The following is an 8,868-nucleotide window of genomic DNA, read 5'->3' as shown; positions in this document are numbered from 1 at the left end:
TGAGAAAGAAAGATGGCTCCTAGAGAATGTGCATTGATTACCGAGCACTGAATAAGATAACAATCAAAAATTGTTATCCCCTTCCTCGCATAGATGATCTTTTAGATCAATTAAAAGAAGTTGTTTATTTCACCAAGATAGATTTGCACAGTGGATACCACCAAGTCAGAGTTGCAGAGCAAGATGCATGGAAGACTGCTTTCAAAACAAAGCAAGGATTGCATGAATGGCTGGTTATGCCTTTTGGCTTAACTAATGCTCCCGCTACTTTCATGAGATTAATGAATGATGTGCTCAGACCTTTTCTTGATGATTTTGTTATTGTGTATTTGGATGACATTATGATTTTTAGTAAAACATGGGAAGAAAAATTAAAGCGTGTTAAGCAGACATTAGATGTTTTGAAAAGAGAAAAAATTTATGTTAAACTCTCAAAATGTGAATGTGGCAAAACATCTGTAAACTACTTGGGTCATATAGTAGGGGGAGGTGAATTGAAAATAGATCCCTCTAAAGTGGTAGTCATTATGAACTGGCCTAAACCCAGGTTTGCTACAGAAGTGAGAAGCTTCCTAGGAGCAGCACAATATTGGAGGAAGTTCATTTCTAACTTCTCAATTGCAGCTCCCTTACATGCTTTAACATGATTGAATAAGGTTTTTCAGTGGGGAGGCAAACATCAGAAAGCCTTCAACACCTTGAAAGAGAAAATAATTAGAACACCTGTACTAGCACTGCCAGATTTACAAAGACCATTTGAGATCCAAACTTATGCTAGTGACTATGCCATGGGAGCAGTGTTGAAACAGCACAACAAACCCATATGTTATCATTATGAGACTTTTAATCCTGCAGTAGTTAACTATCTTACATATGATAAAGAATTGTATGCATTAGTTCAGAGTGTGAAAAAGTGGAAACATTATTTAATGGGAAAAGTGACAGTAATACATACTGATCATCAACCACTTCAGTATCTACACTCCCAAACTAAGTTGCAACAATCAAGACACTACAGATGGATGGGTTTTCTACAACAGTTTCACTTAGTCATCAGATATAAAAAGGGCATACATAACAAGGTTGTACACATGTTATCTAGACCCATTATAAATGCATCTACCATACTTAAGCATAATTCTATGTTACATGAAAGCTACATAGAACAATATGCTTAGGATATGGATTTTAAAGATGTATATGCAACTTTGAGTCAAGGCAAAAGAGTAGAAGAATTGGACTATCATATAAGGGACTGACTCTTATACCATTGTGGGAAACTCTACATTCCACAAACGGAGAGGATAAAGATAATTAGGGAAGCACACACTTCTCTGATATCTGGTCACTTTGGGGTAAGCAAAACAGTTTCACAACTACAAAGATTCTGCTATTAGCCGAAAATGAATGAGACAATTTCTAGATATGTAAGAGGGTGTGCCATGTGTGCTAAAAGCAAGCCCAGCAATAGAAAACTAGGCTTGTACACTCCATTGCTAGTTCCTTCGCACCCTTGGGAAAGTGTTTCCATGGATTTTGTTGGAGGATTGCCTAAATCTAGGAAAGGTCATGACTATCTATATGTTGTTGTGGATAGGTTCAGCAAAATGTGTATTTTGATACCTTGTAGTAAACAGATCACAGCTGAATAGACTGCAAAATTGTTCTTTGAACATGTATGGGTTCATTTTGGATTACCCACTTCCATTGTATCTGATCAAGACAACCGATTTGTGGGGAAGTTTTGGTCTAGTCTATGGGAACTGATGGAAACCAAATTAAAGGAAAAGCACAACTTTTCATCCACAAACAGATGGCTAGACAGAAGTAGTAAACGGGACCATGATCCAGTTACTGAGAGGATATTGCAGTAAACATCCTAAGCTCTGGGATGAACACTTGTGTTATGTGCAGCATGCTTACAATAGAGCCAAACAATCTTCTACACAGATATCTCCTTTTGAGACCTGCTTTGGTTTCACACCAAGTTCTCCTTTGGATTTTGTCTTTGGTAAAGATATCATGGTTGATAGACACAATGATGTGGACAAGGCAACCAGGTTCATTGAACTGATCCAGGAAATCCATCAAGCAGTATAGGAACAACTGGAAAAGAGCCAAGCCAAGTATAAGGCTAGGCATGATAAGCATGGGATGGAGCATAGTTTTCAAGTTGGAGACCAAGTCTGGCTGTATATCGGCAAGGACAGGATGCAAGGTGAAGGTAAAAAGCTAAAGCCTATCAGGCATGAACCTTTTAGAATACTTGAGAAAATTGGTGAAAATGCTTTTCGCCTTGATCTACTAGCTTACATGCACATCTACTCAGTCATAAATGCAAATTGTTTGAGATTGTTTGAACCTTCAATGATTGAGGACCCTGAAGAGCGAAGTCAATTTCCTTCTATTGATGACCTGCTACCTAAATACCTCAATGAGTTGCAGGAAGACACCGTGTTGGACAGGAAGGTGAGTACATCATGATTGGTCTCAAAAGGTTCAAAGCCAAGCAACGCAAAGTGGATTGAGATTGGACAAGTAAAGAAATAGTATCCTCACTTAGTCGATGCTTGAAAACCAATTTTGGTGGTCCAAAAGCATTTTCAGTAGGGAGGTCGTGATCCGAATTGGATCCATAGAAAGACTGTCGAGAACCATGATTGAATCAGGACGAAAAAATCTCTAAGGAAATCCAAAATAGTATCAAAAACACCCTGAACCAGTGGCCATGGCAGCCGACATGGAACGACGAGGACCTTGGCCAAAGCACGCTGACCGAGGCCCATGGAGACCGTGTAGGAGGCCAAAGTAGCCCCTGGGAGCCCCGGAATGGGAAAAGGAAGAGGTTTTTGATGGTGAACAGGGCCAAAATGGAGGAAGCTCAATCACTCGGTTGCGTTGGGAACCGGAGGACCGTGGGTGGAAAAGGTAAAAGCGCTGAAGTACAAAGGCGGGACCCGCGCTCTAGCAACCGATGGTATTGATTAGGGTGCTCTTAAACGGTAAGAGGTTTTGGACAGGAGTGGAGCAATTCCATACATCGATCGACATGTGGCAGGTGGAGGTGAGAGAAAACCATCGTTGATCGCATACTATCGGTCGAGCAAGTCAACCGCGTGAAACATGCATATGGCGTTGGATCTGGAGGGCCCATATCGGACGGCTGAGATTGCACCCGATGGAAAGAATCGGAATCGACATGGAATTAAGATGCATTCTAAAGGGATTTGGAAGTCGTTTGATCGCCACGGTGGAGGAAGAACGCATCCACGGCATAACTGAAGAAACGAACCGACGAAGCATGCTGGCGCTGTTTAGAGGAGGACAAGTGGCCACTCCCTGAACGTTCATGATGACGCTGAACGTAGGGAACTCTAAGCGCAACTGCAGAAGACGAATCGACACAGGCAGAAGAGGAACCGAACAAGCATAGGGAACGAATGGCTAAAGCCATGAACAGAGATAGTCGAATCAGTTAGAGTTGATTTGGAGTCAGAATTGAGAAGAGTCCAAGCGACCAAGAGAGACAGTGAACAGTGAACCTTGAGAGGAGGACTGAACACAGAGAACAGTAAAGCCAAGCAGAAGAGACAGAGGGTCGAGCTGACCACAGGCAGCGTCAAGCACTAGAGAGCTTGAAGATTCAAGCCTTCCCATAGAGGAATCTGTCTGGACTGAGCATCACATTTGGCTCTTTCCACTGTAGACCAAGAGGTCACAGAGCTGGTAGGAAGAAGAAGAGTCTGTGTACTCCAAGTGGCTTGGGGAATCCAAGAACCACCCTGCCAAGCAAAATCTGCTTCAGGAGAACTCATATTGAGTCCTTGTATTGTAATTTCTCTGCTGAAAGACACAATAAAAATAAGGCCACCACTGAGGCTGGACGGGAGACGTAGCCCTGGAGAATAGGGTGAACTCCTTATTAAAATTGTTTGTGTCCTTTTTTTGCTTATTGTATTTCTCTGTTGTCTCTCTATTTTATTGTCTGTGTATTGGCAATCTGATCGATCCATTGTTTCAATAACATAGAACACACAACAGCACATGAGTCTGTAATACCTTTAGTTTAATAAATTTTTGACTGGTGGCACTCATAGAGTGAATATCAGATCATGTATGCTTAGATTACAATCATAGTTAGCTGCTGAAGTTATTTCTATTTTATCCCATTTGCAAGTAATTGAATGATTGTTTAATTTTTCTCCCATCCGTTGAAAAGGTAGATCAATGGTACAATAGTGGAAGTGAATACTTGAAAAGCTTGTGATAGTGGCGATTAAGTGAGATTTTATTTTCAACAATGACTAAAATTTCCATGTTTCTTTCCAAGCTCATAAATTCTTTATCCAATGTACAGTCACATCTTAATATTGAAAATTTGTCATCCTTGTTTAAAGATAAAAAATTAAAGTCTTTAGAATATATCATTATCAAGATTGGATATGATCCCCAGGACTGTAAAGAAATTGAAGAAATACTAGAAAATAAGAATGTTGAGATTACAACCTTGAAGAAACAGTTGAATTTGCCTTCAACTAAGGATCCACAGACCAAAGAAATGGCATAAAATGAACAGCATGGGGAGGAGATGTTAAAGCTCATCATTGAGAAAAACATACAAATCAAGAAAATGGAGGATTAGAAAGAACAACTGCTCAAGAGAAAATACGCAGCACAGCTTGTTGTGACCTCAGTGACAACAATTCCAATGACAGGTGCAGATTTAAGCTCATCTCCTACTGACATTGCTTCATCTTCAACAATAGGTGAAACAACAAGGTTATCACAGGAGCTACAAGCACAAAAACAACAAAATGAGAAGTTACTCTAGAAGTTCCAAACCCTGGAGTCACAAAAGGTAAAAAATGATACCTTGTATGTAGAGGAAATGAAAAAGTCACATAGGTTAGAGCTCAAGGTTAAATAGTTAGAAAGCAAGACTCTAATGGCAGACACTTTGGCCCAAGCCAAATAAGACATCTGGTTAGATATTAGCCACTCTATAACAGAAGTATGGCCATCCATACAAATCATTTTTGAGCAGCAAGAACTGATTGCTAAATGTAGGGCAGAGATAGAGACCCAGAAGGAAACATTGGGCACAAAACCCAAAGAAGCATCAGGGATGATCAAGGTATTAAACTCTAAAACTAGGCAGCAGTTACAAGAGATGAACATTCCAGATAGGACAACTACTATTTTGGAAATTAAGAAAGTCCTAGTGAAGAAGAATCTGTTAACTCAGCTAAAAACAAAATGTGAAGCTTTGAACACTACAGTTAGAAGGTTTCATTCCAAATTCAGTATGTTTCATAAGAAAGGGTTACCAGAGATAGTGTCATCGAATGATCAGCTAGTAAAATTGGAGGATTACTGTGAGAGACTATATACTATTGCAATAGACAATAGTCAATTTGCAGGGATAAAAATACAGATTACTGACAAAGAGTTTTTGGAAGCCTTGAGCTTTGACCTCACCATCAAATACGAAGTTGGACACCTTTTTCTCACTAAACCAAATTTGAGAGATATACCGAAGTTTATGAGATATTTAGAAGGATGGTAAATCTTGAGATACCTGGTGAGAAAAGGTGGGATCAATTGTGTGAAACAATTGATTAACTTTTCATTCCAACAAGAAGACATCAACAGTGGATTTTGAAGTAACAGTCATCAACAACTTCCTATCTAATAGGGACACATCATGCAACAGTTTTTCTTTTCCTATATTCTTTCAAGCTATTTTGTAATCAGTTTATGATATTTTGTTAAAACTTGTATAAATAACTCTCTTCTATGAGTTATTAAAGGTGGTACCTTTCCATAAGCAATTTTGTAAAGCATTGATGTACAAGTTGCTTCTAGATCACTAATAATAAAGCAAAGGATTCTGAATTTGGTGTCATACAACCTTGTTTTCTTCTGTAAGTTTTCATTGTGTTTCAATTCATTATGTTTATTTTGCATATGCTTAATTTTTACAGAGATATCAGGTGAGAATAAATGTGTTACAGTTATTCTTAAAATTCCTTCTGAAGTTATTATCATAAAGAGACTGAGATATTGGACTACCTATCTAAAATGCTCCCTCTAAATCATAAAATTGTCAGCATCTTATGTAATTTTAAGCATAGTTTGTTTAACTTTTGAACATTGGACAAAGGTTTTCCCACTTATGATAATTTATCTTTCTGTCTAAAATCTAAATTAATCATATCTTCTTACTATTCTTTCTACACACCTTATAAATTCAAATCATTGTGTGAAGTTAAATAGCAGCCCCTTGATTATCTATTAGTACTATCTAAAAGAGTTAATACATCATTCTTACAGTTTTTTCTATGTATTGGTCCTCCATAAAAACCAAAACCAAAACCCCCAAAAAAAAAATATCTTAGATGCTCTGGCATGATCAATTGACCATTATCATCTCAGAGGAACAACATCAATCTGGTGCCGTTGCCAGGGATTCGAATTTGATTAGTTTTCCTGGGACAATGATATAAATCATATTCCTTTAAAGGTGACTAAATGTCTAGATAGGTCAAAATTATTCACCTAGCGACTCCACTATGCCAAACTGGCACCTTTTAAGAACACTAGATCCCATTCTAAACTTGACATAGTTAGTCCTCTGTCAGATCCAGAAAAACTAGTGAGAAGGGCCAATTCCAAAAGAAAACTTCAACCATCTTCTTCTTCTTCAACCTTGCAGTTTGAAGATATATTACCATTTGATCCCTATAGCAACATTCCATCCAATCCAAATTGGACACAATTATCACCAAGGGTTTCTGAACTTTTATATAGGGGAGTTGATTTCAAATCATCTTTCCTCATTCACTCACTTGAAACATGTCAAGAACCCCCACTACCAATAGGATCACCTAAATCTGAGTCTAACTTGGGTGTTCATTTACCTGAATACAAACCTGTACACTTCATATCCCCCACTACTTATTCATTCCCTTCCAATTCTGAACAACCTGAAGCTTCCACTTCTGAACAACCTGAAGGGACCTTTTCTCTATATACAAATCCACTCTTTGAAACAAAAGAGGATATTCAATCACAGGTCCATAAGTTAGTTATTAAGACTCCCTTAAATTCATACAGGAGATCTCCTCCTTCTTCATCTCCTCCTTCCTCACCTCCACATAGATATACACTTTCTTCATCATCATTTTCCTCCTTTTCTTCTTCAACATCTACACAAACATCTCACACACCATCTTCTACTATGGCATTCCAACCTATTGTACAAGCTAGATATGTAGCTTTAGTTTTACCTCAAAACCTCAATGCATTCCCTCCAAGATATTTAAAGCATCTTCCTAGGTATAATGGAGAAACTGGTTCCTCAGCTAAGGACCATGTTCAAGCATTTCTAGATTTTGTAGATAATATGAACATTGAGCAAGAAAACGTTTATATGAGGTTGTTTGTTCAATCTCTTGAGGGAAATGTGAGGACTTGGTTTAAGCAATTACCTGCAAATTCCATTAGGTCTTGGGAAGAGTTAACAAATATATTCAAAAACCAATGGGGTGTGAAGAAATATGCTCTTTACTTTTTGACTAAGTTTGAAGAAATTAAAAGAAACTTTGGTGAAACTGTATCTGATTTTATTAAAAGATTCAACAAACTTTACCATAAGATGCCCCATTATTGTAAACCCCCTGTAGCAATAGCCAAACCTAGGTTTGTAAAATCCTTTAAAGATGATTTTGTTGTAATGATAAGAGAAATAACTTCAAGGAATCTTGAAGACATGCAAACTAATGCTATAGAGGTGGAAGCAAATAGGGCTTCCTCGGCCACTTTAAAAGCTAAAGAGGAAAGCCCCAAAGAAAGCTTAAATCTAGTCAAGAGGCCTCTACTTCTTCAAAGACTAAAACTGAAGATTCAAAAATTGATGAGATCACTTCACTTCTTAGAAATCTATCCAATAGAATTTCCAAGATTGAGACTCAACCTAGAATAGTTCAACAAATGGTCACTCGACCTCAAAATCAAAATCAAGGTCAATACAAAAGAACTCCAAAATTACAAATTCTTCAAAGACCTAGTAACAATAAGCATGTTCCAACTCCTTTACTGATAGATGATCAAAAGCCTGATGACAATACCATGACTATCACTGAATACATTAACAATATGGATACATCTTGTGGTCATAACACTATTATTCCTCTTTCACAACATAAGCAAGTTCAAGAATATCAAGAATCCTCACAGGTTTCCAAATACCATGCCTTATCTAAATTACTAATTGCAGAGATGAACAAAATATATGATCTTAGACCTAGACCTGGCCCTAGAAGACCTCCTAAAGAACCTCCAACAATTGAACCTCATACCAAAACTATTGAAACTCAAACAACTACTATTCGACCATTAAATCAGTCAACTGATACAACTCAAATTGAAAAAACTATCTTAACTACATTTAATGTTGAAAATGAGTTAGAAAGAGTTAAGATCCCTATACCACTTTCAGAAATTTCAAAAAATCCAGGATATAAAAATCAAGTTTCCAAATGAATACAAAACACCTCTGTTGATGCTGAAAGTGATGTTATTAGCCTTCAAGATGAAAAACCAGCAGTAGTCTTTGGTCCTAGCTCAGATATGATAGATGAAATAGTACCCCCTTTCTATGTGACACTAAAGACAAATGACTCCAAGCTATACAACTGTATTCTTGATTCTAGAGCATCGCACAATCTCATGCCAAAGACTATCATGGATCATTTAAATCTTGACATAACTAGATCCTATCATAATTTGTACACCTTTGATTCCAAAAGGGTACCTTGTCTAGGATTGATTAAGGATTTAGTAGTCATTGTTGCCCAAATCCCAGTA

This window comes from Pinus tabuliformis, chromosome J (genome assembly GCF_031772625.1).
Source record: "Pinus tabuliformis cultivar Carrire ecotype Pingquan chromosome J, CPIR1, whole genome shotgun sequence".
Lineage (NCBI taxonomy): Eukaryota > Viridiplantae > Streptophyta > Pinopsida > Pinales > Pinaceae > Pinus > Pinus tabuliformis.
Note: the sequence above shows the minus strand (reverse complement) of the source record.